Source organism: Pseudorca crassidens, chromosome 8 (genome assembly GCF_039906515.1).
Source record: "Pseudorca crassidens isolate mPseCra1 chromosome 8, mPseCra1.hap1, whole genome shotgun sequence".
Classification (NCBI taxonomy): Eukaryota; Metazoa; Chordata; class Mammalia; order Artiodactyla; family Delphinidae; genus Pseudorca; species Pseudorca crassidens.
In genome coordinates, this window is record NC_090303.1 from 102,404,731 (window position 1) to 102,424,656 (window position 19,926).

Consider the following 19,926-nt stretch of genomic DNA (forward strand, 5'->3'; position numbering starts at 1 on the left):
CGGCGGGCATGCGCAGCAGGGCGTGCGACCGCCCCCCGCCCCGCTCACTGACGTCAGACCACGTCTCCTAGGAGATCGGGAGGTAACTGGGGATTTTCTTTTCTTCCCTCTCATAAATTTCCATTTGTTTTTATTGGGTAGAACTAGCAGCATGTATTTTTTTTTAAAGTATTAACAGAACACTTACTGAGCAAACGGGCCTTTTTGTTCATTCTTGGGTTAAAAGCCTCTGGCTGGCTGTGGGTGTAGTTTATGGTTGATTCTGAATAAACGAAAAAAGTATACTAAATTTAAACGAATTTTTAGAATAAAGCGAGCCGGCAGATATATCCAGTTCTTTTTGGAGGTAGAATAATTCTATTACTGTTTGTTATCCAGTGCCTATCCATTAAGATAGATAAATATTAGATGGACAGATGATAGAAGATAGATGGATGTTGAGTATTTGCTCTATGCCAGACCTTGTGCCGAGCTCTGGGAACAGAACAAAGAATAAGAGACATGCATAAATGGGGTTTACAGCCTATTAAGCCATTTACTGGAATGTGTCCTTAAAAAATTCGCTTTCCAATAGCTGTAGCTGTTGTTTAGTTGGGCAAAACAGTGAGGGTTCTCTTTTTCTTATCCTTACGCTTGCAGCTGTGTAATTAAGAAACGATTATAATATTAGTAATGATAGGTAACACTTCCAGAGCGTATTATGTGCCAGGCACTGTCCTAAGGTCTTTATATATAATAATCCATTTAATCTCCACAGTCCTGAGGTGGGTATTGTTATTATCCTTATTTTAGAGATGAGAAAACTGAGGCACCAATTTTGGCCCATTTTACTTTGTTGTAGTGATTGTGGTGGGTCGACATTTTAATGGGAAATAGGAAGCAAAGACCATGAATACAGACAGTTCTTCACAGAAGCTTGGCTGTGAAGGAAGGAAATAACATATTACACAGAAAAATATATACAGGATAAAGGAAGAGTCATTTAAGGAGGCAAAGCCTGGTTCAAGTTTAAATGCTGATAGGAAAGAGCTGGTAGAGACTTAAAGGTTAAAGACACCATCTGAGAAAGGATACTTGATGGAGCTGGACTGGAAGAGGAAAGAGGGTGCTGGGTGTAGATATCAGCTCTAGATGGGGGAGGGCATCTCTTCAACGTGAGCAGGGGCAAGGAGTCAAGAATGAGTGCAGACTATTCACAGTAGCCAAGACACGGAAGCAACCTAAATGTCCATCAACAGGTGAGTGGATCAAGAAGATGTGGTACACACACACACACACAATGGAATACTACTCAGCCATAAAAAAGAATGAAATAACGCCATTTGCAGCAACATGGATGGACCTAGAGATTATCACACTAAGAGAAGTAAGTCAGACAGAGAAAGACAAATATCGCATGATATCACTTATATGTGGAATCTAAAACATGACACAAATGAACCTATTTATGAAACAGAAACAGACTCACAGATATAGAGGACAGACTTGTGGTTGCCAGGAGGGAGGGCGGTGGGGGAGGGATGGGTTGGGAGTTTGGGGTTAGCAGATGCAAACTATTATATATAGAATGGATGGACAACAAGGTCCTACTGTATAGCACAGGGAGCTATATTCAATATCCTGTGATAAACCATAAGGGAAAAGAATACAAAAAAGAATGTCTATGTGTGTATAACTGATCGCTTTGCTATATGGCAGAAATTAACACAACATTGTAAATCAACGATACTTCAATTTTTAAAAAAGGGGTGCAAATGCCAGATACAGTTTGGGATGGGGAGCTCAAAGAGGTTGAGGAAGTTCTAGTCTGAGGACTTATGCTTTTTCTCTGAAGTAAAAAGCAAGGTAGTAGAAATGTAAGATTTGAGTTTAAATTCCTCTGGTGAAAATTAAAGTGAGCATCCGAGTCAAATCCCTAAACAAATGTTACCCACCTATGCACTCTGCTAAAACTTCCTCAGAAAACCATTCTTGGTCCACTTGAGTACACGGAGCAGTGGGTGAGAGACCTAACTACTACCCTAGACTATGGCAGTAATCGTTCTAACTAGGGAAATTGTCCTGTAATTGTCTATAATCACATTTAATATTCAACATACATTAGTACTATTCTTTCATTGCACAGAGCTCTTCCCTGAGTTACAATGTTCTTGAATTCCAAGGTGAATTTTCTGAACTCACCATGGATTTTGATGTCAAAATTTTGAACCCGGTTCTGTCACTTATTACCATCATTTAAGTTACTTGCCCTTCTGGGCCTTAGTTAGAGCTGTGATGACTAAGGGAAACTGTGTACTAGCGCAGCACCTGACACAAAATATCGATTCCCTTCCTACCTCCCTACCTTTCTTAGATCAGCGCTTAACAGAGCACCAAAGATATAATAAATACTCAGTAGATAGCTCCTGTTCACCGTGATGGTAGTGATTAGGGCCAGATTAAGAGATGAACCTGTATGGCAGTAGTTCAGAGTGGCACATGATAAAGAGTGCAAAAACTTCTCTAGGCACTAAATTGCCGCAGAAATATGATATGGAAAAACTCTTGTTTTTTGGCCGTGCCGTGAGGCTTGTGGGATCTTTGTTCCCTGACCAGGGATTGAACCAAAATTTGCTTCCTCTGCCTCTCCCCATCCACTCCCACCCATACACGCAGGATTATGAATCTCTAAAAATAGACCGAGAATTTTTTTGAATACAGTTTTTTTTTTTTTTGGTCGCACCACGTGGCTTGGGAGATCTTAGTTCCCTGATCAAGGATTGAACCCCTGCCGTGGAAGTGCCGAGCCCTAACCACCGGACCGCCAGGGACTTCCCTAGACAAATATTTTTAATATGCCAAATTATATTATTTGCTCCCCCAACCAAGTCCATAAATCTTAATCCAATTTGGATGGTATTGATGATGGTGATGACTTGAGCTATTACCCCTTTTGTACTGGGGTCCTGGATTTCCTATCTTAGACAAGTGAAGTCTGTTTATTTTTTTAATTCTACAGGATGTCAAAGTCATTTGTAGAGTGACCAGAGCAGAGTCAAGTTTATGCCCATTCTAAAAGATTTGGGCTCCCTAAACTGAAGTTTCCTCTCCTGTAATGCAGCCCATTCCATGTGCGGGTGTGACCTCACCCTTCTCCCATTGCCCTGTGGCTACTAGGGCTCTGGGAAGCAGTGCAAGAAAATGCTGGTATTCTGCCTGCTGCTGTTACTGTGAGTCATAAAATCTTCCGTCTCGGACTTGGACTTTTGTGTGGTCTGTCAGCATCCATGAAACTCTGGTAGGCTGACTTGTTAGCTTGCAGGAAGAGTAAACTCACAAGCTCTTTATAGGTCTTGACAACCCACACTAAACAATCTGTAACAGGATAAATTAACGGTTTTGAGTGAGCAGAGCAGAAGCTCCGAGAAGCGGGAATATAATCGTCATTGAGAATGGCAGGAAGACTGTTTCAAAATGGTGGGAAAGTGCAGCCAATATCGATGTATATGTCTCTCATTCTGACCTAAAGATGTTTCATGCCTTGTTAAACTTTCTTGATAAAGTTTTGAATCTAACTTCTAGGATTTGAGAACTACCAATTTAGACCTGGCAATATGAATCCGCACTTCAAGTTCTAAGAGGCAAGAATATGGAACTAGTATCATTGGCTGTTAATATCAAGATGACAAGCTGTTTTGTGGAATGAAAAAGCTTCATGCAAAGATATATATTTTTCTGGGTGGACAAGAGCCTACTGTATAGCACAGGGAACTAAATTCAATGTCCTGCGATAAACCATAATGGAAAAGAATATAAAAAAGTATGTATATATGTATAACTGAGTCACTTTGCTGTACAGCAGAAAGCAACACAACATTGTAAATCAACTATACTTCAATTAAAAAAAGATACAGAAATTTTTCACCCATCTATTCTTTGAAAAACCTAGGGAATATCATGTACGTATGAAATATTTCTTATAGGTAATACTGAAGTTGCTCACTGTATAAATCAGGATGTTTTCTCTTTTAAAAAAGTGTTTGGGGCTTCCCTGGTGGCGCAGTGGTTAAGAATCCGCCTGCCAATGCAGGGGACACGGGTTCGAGCTCTGGGCCAGGGAGATCCCACATGCCGCGGAGCAACTAAGCCTGTGCACCACAGCTACTGAGCCTGCGCTCTAGAGCCCATGAGCCACAACTACTGAGCCCGTGTGCCGCAACTACTGAGCCCGCGCACCTAGAGCCCGTGCTCTGCAACAAGAGAAGCCACCACAGTGAGAAGCCCGCGCACCGCATCGAAGAATAGCCCCTGCTCGCCGCAACTAGAGAAAGCCCCCGCGCAGCAACGAAGACCCAACACAGCCAAAAATAATAAATGAAATAAATAAATAAATGGAAAAAAGTGTTCAAGGCACTCTCATAAATTTCTGGTAGAAATGCAAACATGTACAGTCTTTTGGGGGGTGGAATTTGGCAGTATCTAACAAAACTATACATTTATTAACTTTTTGACACAGCAATCTTACTTCTAGGAATTTATCCTAAAATCATACCTTCAATTCCAGTCCTAGGTATATCCCCATGAAATCCATTTTAAAAGATTTTTTTTTTGGCCGTGCCACTCAGCTTGTGGGATCTAGCTCCCTGACCAGGGATTGAACCCGCACCATGGCAGTGACAGCACCAAGTCCTAACCACTGGACCGCCGGGGAATTCCGGATGATGGATTTTAAGTATCCATATTTAAAATCTATTTAGGGAATTCCCCGGCGGTCCAGTGGTTAGGAATCCATGTTCTCACTGCCGTGGCCTGGGCTCCATCCCTGATGGGGGAACTAAGGTCCCACAAGCTGAGCGGCACAGCCAAAAATAAATAAATAAAATAAAATCCGTAATCAACTCTGCTCTTCCTATAGGATCTTGGATATGCCTCCAACTTCCATGAGATGGTAGTGTCCATTCCTTCTCTGCGAAGTGAGGGATCTGGACTAGATGATAGCTCCCATTTATTGAAAGTCAACTGTGTCCCAGACACTCTGCTTACTGTGGTATGTGTATCATTTCCAACCCTTCTCTGCAAGGTATTTATTACACCCTGATTTTATAGGTGAGGATTTTGAGGTGCCAAGAGGTTTAGCAAGCACACAGTCCTCCAGCCAGTAAGAACCCAAGTCTCCCTGACTGTAAACCCTGTGGTCTTCCTAACACATTAAGTTCCTTCCAGAAGATGCAAAGGGTCTAAGTCCTTTTACAACTCTAGATTCTGTGATTCTTTGTTAAGAAGCAAGAAGGTGAGAATTGACATACCTGCTAAGGTGCTAATAATTCATGACCTAAATGTTCATTCCCTTTTTCTATTGGAATTAAACAACAGCTGGTATCACATTCCCTTACCCTATAGTCATTTTCAGCTCAACCTCTTTTTTATGTTCCTTGGTGTTAGTTAATGGTACTTTTCGGTTTGTGAGCAGGTATCTTTCGGCTCCTGCAAAGCCCTGCTCTTGTTTCATTTATTTGTTTATTCCCTTTTAGCCCCATTTCGTACTCCCTGGTTCATCCCTGCATGGACAATTATTCTCGTGTGTTTTCTATGTGTCTCTCATTTTGTAGGTTCTTTGTGAAATAAGAAGGTTTTTTTGAATGTGTATGTATTTGTAATTTACATAAATAACTATGTGCTGGCTGGTGTCTTTTTTTTTTTTTTTTTTTTCGGTATGCGGGCCTGTCACTGCTGTGGCCTCTCCCATTGAGGAGCACAGGCTCCGGACGCACAGGCTCAGCGGCCATGGCTCACGGGCCCAGCCGCTCCGCGGCATGTGCCTGGCTGGTGTCTTTGACTCTCAAATCCATTTCTTGTTCTTTCCGTGCTCTGCTTGGTATCACAGGGCAGTGCAGGGTGGTGTGACGTGGGGAGGTAGGGGTGGACTGACATCTGCAAGCAGCATTGCCAGGTTCCCTGGTCAGCCTCTGGCCGAGGTTAGCTAGTGGGGGGCACAGCAGGAGCTCTGAGGATGGGCGAAGGGAGAATAGGGTGCATGCTCCTCTGTCTCTCTTTTTTAGGATCTCCTGCAGCAGCTGTGTTTCCCCATAGCTCCAGCTCCCCCTGCCACGGGTCCAGCTTCTGCCCAATGACCTCAGCCCCTGGACTCAGGTCACATCATTTCATCCCCTTGTCCCTCCAACCTTGGATGGTGGTGATGACTTCCTGCTGTTGTGAACACCTAGGCTGCCTCACCTGTCCCTTGGTGGTTTCTCAAATATTTCATCACCTGTGTAACCAATTCCCCATATTAAATTCCCTGTCTGTTTTAAAATGCTTAAAATGTTTTCTGCTTTCCTGGTTAAATCCCCAGCTAATATATTTGGTTTTCCCCTTTTTTTGTGCAACACCATATTTTAAGGTCTGTGTCTGTTCTTAGTTGCATATGTAGCTCTCTAACTGCTGAATAGTGAACTACCGTGTATCCACCACATTTTATTTATCCGTGTCCTCCGTAACAAGTGTCTCCAACTCCTGCCCCCCCGCCCCACGGCACTTTGATGAACATTCTCATACATATGTTCCTTCGTGGATCTTTTCTGAGAATTATTCTGCAATATATACACTGGAATGGGATGGCTGGGTCATAAAGTAAACACATGTTTAACTTGACTAAGTTCTACCAGGTTGGTCAACAAAAGTTACTCTTTCCTCGTATCCCCAACACTTGGCATCATCCAACTTTCCCATTTTTGCCTTATTTAATTTCATAATAATACTACTATTAGATAACAGCACTAACTAGCATTTGTTGAGTGCTTTACTATATGCCATCCACTTTACATAGTTTCATCATTTGGTCTTTATCTCACTTCTGTGAGTAGGTGTCAGATGAATGAACAAAGGATCAGAGAGGTTAAGCAACTTGCCCAAGGTCACAGAGCTTAGAAGTTGCGGAGCTGGATTACAAATCCAGGCAGATCGGTTCCAGAGCTCATGACTCTGACTGTTACAGCATATTGATCTTAGATAGGTGGTGATGTCCCATTTTATAGATGAAGAAACTGAGACTGGAGAGAGGAAATAAATTACACAATGAAGTTCACATGGCTGGGAAGAGTTAGAGATTATTTTGACCTTGGGTCTGACCCAAAGCCAGTGCTCTTGACTTCACACAGCGCTGCCTAATAGATTCTACGTCCGGGAGAACAGAGAACCAACTCAGCGAGCTTGTGACTACGCATGGGGCTTCTGAATTCTCTGGATCATGCTGACAGATAATAGGTTATCAAAATGACCTACAGAAATAAAATTGCACTAAACTTAATTTAATTACTTAGGAGGTGAAACGGTTGAGGTTAGCATCCCCATTAGAATAAGAGTTTTAGGAATTTGGGCATCTAAAACCTGAGATACTAGAATTTGCCAATTGCCAATCTTCATTTCCCAATGAAAAGACCACGAGAAACCAAAGCCACAATGAGATGCCTCTTCACACCCACCAGAATGGCTAGAATTTTTAAAAAGGAAAATAACAAGCGTTGGTGAGGGTCTGGAGAAGTTAGAACCTTTGTATGTTGTTAGTTAGAATGTAAAATGGCTCAGCCCCTGTGGAAAAGTCTGGCCGTTTGTCAAAATCTCAAACATAGAGTTACCATCTGGCCCAGCACTTCCACTCCTAGGTTTATACCCAAGAGAAATGAAAACCCATACTCACACAAACACTTGTCCACTCCTGTTCATAGCAGCATTTTTCATAAGAGCCATAAAGTGGAAACCACCCAAATACCCACCAGCTGATGAATGAATACCTAACATGTGGTATAGTCATACAATAGAATATTAGTTGGCAATAAAAAGAAATAAAATACTGACTCATGTTACATCTGTATGAACCTTGAAAACATGATGTTAAGTGAAAGAAGCCAGTCACAAAGGATGACATACTGCATGATTCCATTTATAAGAAATGTCCAGAATAGGTGAATGTAGAGACAGGAAGTAGGTTAGCGGTTGCCAAGGGCTGGAGGGTGTGGGAGAGTTGAGGGGCGATGGCTGATGGGTACAGGATTTCCTTCTGGGGTAATGGAAATGTTCAGAAATTGATTGTGTGACGGATGCATAATTCTTAAATATGCTAAAAGCCATCTAATTATACACTATATGATATATGAATTATATTTCAGGAAGGCTGTTTAAAAAAAGGCTATGAGATGGTGACTTTACAGAAATGGGAGTTGGGAATAGACTAGGATGACATGATCCTCTTTTTTTTTTTAAAGTAACATTTTAATTACTTTGACACACAATTATATACACTTCAGCTCATACCAGAAGAAATTTGTATTTCTCAGGGACAGATTTTTTACTCACGGGTATGTATTTTCTGGGTTCTATGGGATGGGGCTTCCAATTCCCTTTTCCTTTTTATTTATATTTATAGACATATAAGAGTTGTTATAATAAAAGCCTATGATATAGGTGAGGATGGAAATAGTCGATAGAATTTCCCCACCTTTGTGAGGTAAAAAAAACTCAAAAGAAGATGTAAGATCCAGACTGATTTTGAATAATCATTTTAGTGCAGCAGCTTTCAGAGATCTTGGGCTGAGGAGCCCTTTACACTCTTAAAAATTAAGGACCCTGAAGAGCTCTTGTTTAGGTGAATTATATCTATTGATATGTACTGTATTACAAATTAAATTGAAAAAAGTTTTGAATATATACTTATTCAACCCATTACATGTCAATGTCTTTTATTTTATTTTATATTGTAAAGTTTTTATTTTTATTTATTTGGCTGCGACAGGTCCCAGTTGTGGCACACGGGCTCTTCATTGCAGGCTTCTCTCTAGTTGTGGCACGTGGGCTCTAGAGTGCAGGCTCAGTAGTTACGGCACTCGGGCTTAATTGTCCTGCAGCACGTGGGATCTTAGTTCCCCGACCAGGGATGGAACCCACATTCCCTGCATCGGAAGGCGGATTCTTCACCACTGGACCACCAGGGAAGTCCCTCAATGTATTTCATTTAAAAAAAACTATTTTCTGAAATAAAAAATTAGTGAGAGGAGTAGCATCGGTCCACATTTTGCAAACTCTCTGTGACAGAATCTCATACCTGCTTCTGAATTCAATCTGTTGTGATGTGAGCACAGTGCAAATGTCAGCACCACGGAAAAGGAAAATGGCATCTTAGTTCTTTTGTGAAATAGTTTAGATCTCGTGAACCCCTGAAAGGTCTTGGGGTTCCCTGGGGCTCTTAGATCATACTGTGGGAACCGGGGGTTTAGTGCTCACTAAATTCCTGATAGCAGCTCCTTTGACTAGGTTCCACATTTCATTTTAATAGGATCATCATTTAATAATTACATCTCAAAATATGTGCACAGATGCCCGGGTATATGTACAAAGATTAAGTAATGAAGCTTCTGCCTCAAAACTAAACATTTACTTTCGCTCTGTGAAAACATGGAAACCATTTTGATCATGGAGGAGGAATGGCTAGCAGAAAAAGAAAATCCTGCTGAATGACCTGATGGTTTGCAGTCAACTACTCCACAGGTAGAGCACACTGCATTTCTACTCAACTTTGGACATGCTTTCTAGTAGAAGCCCAGAGGCTAGAACCAATGGTTTTCAGTCCTTGTGTGACAGATTGAAAATACAGCAGGAAAGAAGCAGATTTCAGTCCGGGCTAGTTCAGATGTTAGTAATATAGGAGAAAACAGAGGAAACCCTTGTTCCGGTAATTCTTGGGACACGACAACAGGGTTTAAATGAATCCGTATCCCTGTAACACGCGATATGCCACGTCCAGACCCTGGGTACTAAGCAAAGTGAACTTTGAATACATGAATATGGAAAATGGTCTTATAAAGTCACTGAGAATGAGCTATATCAAATTCATCATATGAATAAGAAAATAAGGGAGTACACTTTGTTCTAAAAAAAAAACATATTAAAAGAGAGATGACCTGGTACTTTCTATCCAAAACGTATACACCTGTTGGGGAAATACACCTTCTAGTAGGGAAATGGTGGAAAGCATTTGGGAAAGCAGAAATGAGAAAGGGGGTGCAGGAGGTGTGTTGCAGGGAGACCACCAGACCACATGGAGAAAATGAGTCATGTGTTCCCCAAATGAGATGCAAAACCAGCACAAGAAACACAAAGAGGATTGAATTGTCTGTTCGTTGATGAAAAGTCTCATTCTGTTGAAAGTGGAGCATCAGATATGTCCTCAACTTTCTTGGTTAGAAATTAAACTGTTAACATTTATTTATTTATTTATTTGATGTTTGTTTGTTTAGTTTGCTCAGGCTGCACAGCCTGCAGGATCTTTGTTCTCTGACCAGGGATCCAACCCAGACTCCAGCAGTGAAAGCGCCAAGTCCTAACCACTGAACCAGCAGGAAAGTCCCAAACTGCTCAAATTGAAATGTTAGATGAGAGTAACTGCTACACAAAGCTTAGTCTTGACCACGTGGGAGGGATGTAGTGGAAAATGACCACACTATCTTAGAGGAAACGCTGGGTCCAGTCAGATATGTCCTGAATCTAAGAATAGTAGAATTTTAGAGGAGGGAAAAAAAGCTATAACCCTGTGGTTTAAAAAGAGAATTTTAATTTAAAAGAGAATAAGACCAAAGGAAGATGTCTTCAAAAATAAGTCCCTTAGGTCGTGGAATTGTCATAGACATAACACTTTTTTTTTTTTTTTGCGGCACGCGGGCCTCTCACTGCTGTGGCCTCTCCCTTTGCGGAGCATAGGCTCCGGACACGCAGGCTCAGCGGCCATGGCTCACAGGCCCAGCCACTCCGCGGCATGTGGGATCTTCCCGGACCGGGGCACGAACCCGTGTCCCCTGCATCTGCAGGCGGACTCTCAACCACTACGCCACCAGGGGAGCCCAGACGTAACACATTTTGATTAGACCAAACATTTACTAGTTTGTGAATAAAGTAGAGAAATAAAATGTGACTGATAAAACAGCTTTTGTCAAATCTTTATCTCTGGGAGGCTGAAAGGAGTATGATCAGTACCCCTAGACCTATTAATACCCTTGTAAGAATCTGTCCTCGAAAATACCAGCTAAGGTATATTTGCAAGGATAAATACTAGAGCTTTGCTTGTAATAGAGAAAAGTAAAATAATACAAATGTCTGTAAATAGGTTGTTAATTTAATAAATTATGGTGATTCACTCATAGTGGAAGGTAGCCCTATATACAGATATGAAAAAGATATGAACACAATATTGTTCAGTAGGACAGCAAGAGGCAGAGCATGGCATGGTCAGAGGGTTTGAACTCCGACATGACAGCAGCTGAAACCACGAAGGGGGGCCTAGGAGGGGCAACAGGGAAGGCAGCTGGAGGTGGAGTCTGGGGCAGAGCCCAGACCCTCTAAAGGCAGAGAGAGATGGGAAGAAGGTGGATCCTGGTGCCATCATCTGAATCACTGCAATTAGTTCACCTGAATCTAGACCTCAACTTCCTGTTACATAAACCAAGCCAATTAAGTTTTGCTTTTCTTTACTTGTAAGCATCCCCCTCAAAAAAACTTAACACACACACATACATGCACACACACACACACACACACACACACTGCATTGCCCACGGCTTTTTTTTGTTGCTGTTATTTTTAACTTTATTTTATATTGGAGTATAGTTGATTAACAATGTTGTGATAGTGTCAGGTGTACAGCAAGGTGATTCAGTTACACAGATACATGTATCTATTCTTTTTAAAATTCTTTTCCCATTTAGGTTGTTACATAATATTGAGTAGAGTTCCCTGTGCTGTACAGTAGGTCCTTGTTGGTTATCCATTTTAAATATAGCAGTGTATCTAGAAACAATAAATGCTGAAAGGGTGTGGTGAAAAGGGAACCGTCCTGCACTGTTGGTGGGAATGTAAATTGATACAAACACTATGGAGAACAGTATGGAGGTTCCTTAAAAAGCTAAAAATAGAACTACCACATGACCCAGCAGTCCCACTACTGGGCATATACACTGAGAAAAGCATACTTCAAAACGAGTCATGTACCACAATGTTCATTGCAACACTATTTACAACAGCCAGGACATGAAAGCAACCTAAATGTCCATCCACAGATGAATGGATAAAGATGTGGCACATATATACAATGGAATATTACTCAGCCATAAAAAGAAATGAAGTTGAGTTATTTGTAGTGAGGTGGATGGACCTAGAGTCTGTCATACAGAGTGAAGTAAGTCAGAAAGAGAAAAACAAATACCATATGCTAATGCATGTATATGGAATTTAAAAAAAAATGGTACTGATGAACCTAGTGGCAGAGCAGGAATAAAGACACAGACATAGAGAATGGACTTGAGGACATGGGGTGGGAGGGGGAAATTGGGGTGAAGTGAGAGTAGCATTGCGACATACATACACTACCAAATGTAAAATAGATAGCTAGTGGGAAGCAGCCACGTAGCACAGGGAGATCAGCTCGGTGGTTTGTGACCACCTAGAGGGGTGGGATAGGGAGGGTGGGAGGGAGGCTCAAAAGGAAGGGGATATGGGGATATATGTATGCTTATGGCTGACTCACTTTGTTGTACAACAGAAACTAACACAGCATTGTGAAGCAATTATACTCCAATAAAGATGCATTAAAAAAATATATATATAGCAGTGTGTACATGTCACTCCCAAGACCATGCCTTTTTTATGTGGCTGAAATGTTTCAGTATGACCTGGTTGGAAGGAAGAGAACAGACATGAGTCCTCAGGGGCTTCAGGTCTTTTATTTTCATGCTCAGCTACGTAACAGTAGGCCTTGGGAACAGTGATTTCTTTGAAAGCCATAGCCAGTGCACATCTGGCAATCTGCGTCCTCCTGTCCTAGTCACTCATGATACACTGCTTTTCATTTATTGCTTAAAAAGCTTCTGTGAAAATGTATGGTAATCCAGCTTTAAAAATGCACGTGCAACTTCCTGTTTCATCTCCGACTTCTAAAGTTCTTGGAAGTCACCACGCTATCCCCACAGCAAGAAAAAAGCTGAATAAATTGAAAATCAATAACTTCTCCTAGACTCATGAAAGAACTAAAATATCAGGGGGAAATCACGCTGAAATCTGGAGAAACAGGTGAAACCAGAGGCACAGGTGAGATCTGCTTACTGGAACAGAAGCTGCTAGAGCCATAAACTCTGGTAATTTTGATGATTTGCTGGAGGCTGAGTGTGGACTAGTATGAAAATTAGAAACTCCAGGGTGCTGCAGTCTTAGAGGACTCCCACAGCTTTGTGGGTCTTACCTCCAGCAATTCCACTAGGTTCTCACAGCACAGAACCAAGAAAGATCCCTTCTTGTTTGGGGGTCACAGCGGGTGGGGGGTAACCTTGTAAAATAACATATTCTCCATTACAAAGGCTTACTCTCCAGTGTAAAAGTCTTTACCAGAGCCTCATCCAGCCTTGGGAAAGGGTATTTCCCAGTTCCTCCCAGTTGTCTCACTAAGAAGCGGGGGGAAGCTAAAAAATGATTTGTGAATATAGGTTCACTAAAGGACTAATATTTGGGAGTTCCCTGGAGGTCTGGTGGTTAGGTCTCCAGGCTTCCACTGCAGGGGCCAGGGGTTTGATCCCTGGTGGGGGAAGATCCCACATGCTGCATGGCCAAAAAAAAAAAAAAATATATATATATATATATATATAACTAAATATATATTTTAAATATATATATATGTTTTAAAAATATTTATAAAAAGGAGTCTCCAGGGAAACCCAAAATCAAAGACACTAGAGGAAACTGAAGACTCAGCCATGTACAACTATAGCAAGCGTTGAACGAAGCCCATTCTTAGCCAGATGAACGTAAAAACCTCAAACTAAAGGCCTAATTAGCTCCATTCCTATTACCCAATACATCATGTCTCACTTTCAATGAAAAAGTACAAGGCATACTAAAAGGGAAGAAAAAACCCACAAGGTTGGACGATCCCAGGAATGAATACAGATTATGACAAAAGAATCTAACTGAATTACAAATGTAGAAGGGGATCACTGAAGGGGATGAGGGGAAATATGCTGCACTTGGTAACTGTGGAAACGTCTTTAACGCTAAAGCCAAAGGGAATTGCACGTAAGCATTGCAGTCTAGTTGATGACGTTGTTTCCACTGGGGGCCTGAGGTATTGTGTATATACAGGAATTGAAAAATTCAGCATTAATAAATGGATGGTAGATGATGGTAGCTAGTTTTCTTATTGTTGGAATGATTGATGCGGTAAGGCATTAGAATTGGAGACATTAGTAAGAACTCATGTTTAGCTTAATATAGATACAGATAGTAACATAGAGAAACATGAAATATAGAGAGACAGAGAGAGGCAGAGAGACAGAGAGATTAGTATACTCAAATACGAGGGTCTAAAAGAAATGACAAGGGGAATCTCTGGCAGTCCAGTGGTTGTGACTCCTTGCTTCCACTGCAGGGGGCATGGGTTCCATCCCTGGTTGGGGAGCTAAGAGCCCACATGCCGCACGGCAAAAAAAAAAAAAAAGAAAGAAATGACACTACAGTAGCACTGATCACACATATCTTGGTTTGTGAATAACATCTCCTATAAAAGGAACCAGGGCTCCTTGGAGAAATGGCTGATTCTGCGATTCTAGCAGGAAATATACAAAATGAGCCTGGAGCGGGACTTCGCTGGTGGTCCAGCGGTTAGGACTCTGTGCTCCCAATGCAGGGATCACTGGTTCAAACGCTGGATGGGGAACTAAGATCCCACATGCTGCATGGTGCAGCCAAAAAAAAAAAAATTCTCACGTTGGTGGAGAGGTATCAAAGGTGCACAAGAGCCAACTGAAAGAGCTCCCAATGGCCAAAACTGGAAAAAAATTTTTTTACAGCTGTGTTTTAATTTTATTTATTTATATATTTTTATTATTATTATTTGGCTGCATTGGGTCTTTGTTGCTGCGCGCAGGCTTTCAAATAAATAAATGAAATAAAACAAATAAATAAAATTTAAAATCTTAAAAAAATAACAATAATTTCCAGTGGAGAAACCTGACAAACACCACCTCAGCCAGATGATCAAGGTCAACACCAACCGTGGTGAGCCATGTTGACAGTATGTATCCTTGATATGATGTGATGAGAAGGGCACTTTACCTCTGTGGTCTTCCTCCCAAACCCACAAACTCAGTCAAACCACGAGAAAAACGTCAAGGACATTTCAATAGACGGGCGTCCTTCAACATGCCAGACCAGTTCTCTTCAAAACTGTTACGGTTACCCAGGAAAAGAAAGTCTGTAAACTGTTACAGCCAAGAGGAGCCTAAGGAGAGATGACAACTAAATTCAGCACGAGGGGGCTTTCCTGGTGGTCCTGTGGTTAAGAATCCAGCCTCCATGGGCTTCCCTGGTGGCGCAGTGGTTGAGAGTCCGCCTGCCAATGCAGGGGACGTGGGTTCCATCCCTGGTTGGGGAACTAGGATCCCACACGCCAGGAGGCAACTAAGCCCATGCACCGCAACTATTGAGCCTGCGCACTCTGGAGCCTGCACGCCACAACTAGAGAGCCCACGCGCCACCACGAAAGATCCCACATGCCGCAATGAAGATCCCACGTGCCGCAACTAAGACCCGACACAGCCAAAACAATAAACAAATAAATTTTAAAGTAAATAAATAAATCATTCTCCTTTAAAAAATAAAATAAAATAAAATAAAATAAATTCAGCATGATTTCCTGGGTGGATCCTGGAACAGAAAAAGGACATTAGGGAAAAAACTAAGGAAATCCAAATAAAGTATATATTTTAGTTAATGATAACGTATTAATATTGATTTATTAAATGTAACAAGTATACCATACCAATTTAAGATGTTAATAATTGGTGAAAGTGGGTGCCAGGTACACGGGAACTCTTTGTATTAATACTATCTTCTCAATTTTCCCGTAAATTTAAAGTTACTTAAAAATATAAAGTCTATTGAAAAATGTATGGGGAATTCCCTGGTGGTCCAGTGGTTAGGACTCTGTGTTCTCATTGCTGAGAGCCTGGGTTTGATCCCTGGTCGAGGGAACTAAAATCCCACAGGCCATGCAGTCCAACTAAAAAAATATATATGTATACAAAAATGAGAAGTTCATGGATAAAAAGACCCTATTGAAGTGGCAATTTAGCATTTTTATTACCTTTTGAATTAAAACCAAAGAATCACAGTATGTGTACTAGGTGTATGAGAAAATCCCAATAACTCTCATGTTAAAAGACTAAAACACTCCATATGAAGTATAAGTTCCTCATAATTTATGTTTATTTTTAACAATTGGTGGCAAAGGAATAATCTTTGCCTTGTTTAGATAAAGTATAAGTGAACTGGGAAGCTCATTTTTTAAGACTTAAAACCCAAAAGTATTTTTTTCTTGCTAGTCTCCCAAAACCTCCTGTCAACCTGAAATATAGAACTTTTTTTTTCATTTTTGGTCTTAGCATATGTAAGGGATAAATAATTGATTAGCACGGGAATTCTGGGAATATATTCAGCTTATGTTCAGCACTAAACTGTTTTTAAATGTCCTTAGGCATCAACCCAAAATGTACATCAAAAAGATGTCAGTTGGAATTGGGAAGTGAAGTGACACTGTGGATTAGAATTATGAAACTTGAAATGCAACAAGAGGAATAGCAGTTGTCAGTTTCACTGCCAGTTAAACAGTCAGTGTACCTTGCTATTTTCAAAAAAATTCCTTGAATGTCTCTCTGGTAAGACCATAGCCTCTTTGAGGATAGAATCTTCCTTTGTAATTTCAACAAAATCTGGTTGAGAGCAGAAACTTGAAAATGAATTGAAGAAAAAAGTATGATTTAAAATTTTATTATGATAACACTTAACAATGAGATCTAATAACAATAAAATTTTAAGTGTACAATACAGTATTTTTAAAATAAATTTATTTATTTTTGGCTGCGTTGGGTCTTTGTTGCCGCGTGCGGGCTTTTTCTAGTTGTGGCGAGCGGGGCCTGCTCTTCGTTGAGGTGCGCGGTCTTCTCATTGCAGTTGGCTACTCTTGTTGCGGAGCACGGGCTCTGTAGCACGCGGGCTCAATAGTTGTGGCTCACGGGCTCTACAGCGCAGGCTCAGTAGTTGTGGTGCCCGGGCTTAGTTGCTCTGCTGTATGTGGGATCTTCTCGAACCCCTGTCCCCTGCATTGGCAGGCGGATTCTTAACTACTGCGCCACCAGGGAAGTTCCTACAATGCAGTACTGTTAATTATAGGGACAATGTTGCAAGGCAGATCTCTAGAATTTATTCATCTTGCAAACTGACATTTTATGCCCAATTGATTCACAATACACCCTTTTCCCCTTCCTGCAGCCTCTGACAACCACCATTCTACTCTCTGATGCTATGAGTTTGACTGTTTTGGGTGGTGTAAGTGCAACCATGCAGCATTTGTCCTGTCACTGGCATATTTCACTTAGCAGAACATCTTCAAGCTTCATCCATGTTGTCACACATTCCGAATTTCCTTCTTTTTAAAGGTTGAATAATATTCCATTATATCATTTACTTTATCCACTCATCCATCCTGGACATTTAGGTTGTTTCCACATCTTGGCTATTGTGACTAATGCTGCAATGCTGCAATTCTGAATTCCCAGAATTCCTGTGCTAATCAGTTACTGACGTGCTGATATCTCTTCAAGATCCTGATTTTCTTTTGGCTAAATACCCAGAAGTAGAATTGCTGGATCAGATGGTAGTTCTATTTAAATTTTTTTTGTAACCCCTCCACACTGTTTTTCCATAATGACTGCACTATTCTGCGTTCCCACTGGCAGTGTACAAGAGTTCCCTTTCTCTACATCCTCACCAACACTTATCTTTTTTTTTTTTAATGGCCATCCTAACAGGTATGAGGTAATACCTCATTTTGGCTTTGATTTGTATTTTCCTGATGATTAGTAATATTGAGCATCTTTTCGTATACTTATTGGCCATTTGTATGTCTTCTTTGGAAAAATGTCTACTCAACTCTTTAGCTCATTCTTTTTAAAGCTTCACAACATTGGTCTTGGCAATGACCTCTTGGATGTGACACCAAAAGCACAGGCAACAAAGCAAAAATAGACAAGTGGGATTACATCAAACTGAAAAGCTTCTTCATAGCAAAGGAAACAATAAAATGCTGTGTCAACCTACAGAATGGGAGAAAATATTTGCAAACCATATGTCAGATAAGGGATAAATTTCCAAAATATGTAAGGAACTCCTATAACTCAATAGCAAAAAAAACTAATAATCTAAAAAAAAATTAAATTTATTTATTTATCTTGGTTGTGTTGGGTCTTCGTTGCTGCACTCGGGCTTTCTCTGGTTGCGATGAGCGGGGGTGACTCTTCGTTGTGGTGCATGGGCTTCTCATTGCAGTGGTTTCTCTTGTTGAGGAGCACGGGCTCTAGGTGCGTGGGCTTCAGCAGTTGTGGCATGTGGGCTCAGTAGTTGTGGTGCACAGGCTTCACTGCTCCGTGGCATGTGGGATCTTCCCAGACCAGGGCTCAAACCTGTGTCCCCTGCACTGTGTTCCCTGCACAGGTGGATTCTTAACCACTGTGCCACCAGGGAAGTCCCAAAAAAGGATAATTTTTAAAACTTGAATTTCTATACATTTATGAAAGAGTGATCTCTGTCTGAAAATTTTTCCTTCATAAAATTATTTATTTTAATTATTTTATATTGGAGTATAGTTGATTAACAATGTTGTGTTAGTTTCAAGTATACAGCAAGGTGATCCAGTTATACATGTACATGTATTTATTCTTTTTCAAATTCTTTTCCTATTTAGGTTATTACAGAATATTGAGCAGAGTTCCCTGTGTTACACAGTAGGTCCTTGTTGGTTATCTATTTTAAATATAGCAGTGTGTATAGAACAATCCCAAACTCCCAGTCTATCCTTCCCCACCACCCAAAATTATTATTTCTCATCCGGAGCGAAAGGTCCCGGGCCCCACTCAGCGTGTAACTGAATTAACACTGTGAACATGAAGAGCCTCAGTTCCCACATGCTCATGAGACAACTCAGCACCTTTTATTCTCCCCAGCCCCACTCACTCCCCAGGGAATTTCTGGGATCCATCAGGGCTGGGTTATGTCCTTCTGCCCGGCTTTCTTCTGAGGTATCTCGCCCTGGCCTTTGCTGCTTGCACCCTTCTTGGGTGCCCAGCTCGACTGGATCCTGCTGTCCTCTGCAGGTGGCTGCAATGGTCCACGGAGGACCAAATGTGCAGACCGTAGAGGATGGGCCTCCCACCAGCTTTGTGATTCAGTCTGTCACCTGGTCCTTAGAGGCTCCCAGCTCTGCGACAGAGCCTCTGGGGAGCACATCTCTTCCCCTGTGCTCAATAGTGACGGGGGTGGGGGGCGGAATAAACTGGGACTGACATACACACACTACTATATACACACACTACTATATACAAAAGAGATAACCAGTAAGGACCTACTGTACAGCACAGGGAACTCTGCTCATTACTCTGTAATGACCTGTTTGGGAAAAGAATCTAAAACAGAGTGTGTATACGTATATGTATAACCCACTCACTTTGCTGTACACCTGAAACTAATGACGTTATAAATCAACTCTACTCCAATAAAAATTAAAAAAAATAGTGATGGTGACATGTGCTTACCCATCCTCACTCTTTATCCTCATTCTGCCCATTCTCCTCAGGCATCCACGCATCCCACCCTTCATCCCCCACCAGCCCCCAGACCAAGGTCTCTGTTCATACCAATTCACGCCAATAGGGCACCTGGAGGAATTCCCAGATGCCCATCCTCCATACTCTGAGCTCTAGTTTGAGCTTAGCCAGGACCTACCATGTATTCCTACAGCAAAGTCTTACTTTCTAGTTATGCTGGAGGAAGGGAGACTAGACTAGCTCATATCAGTGACCTGTA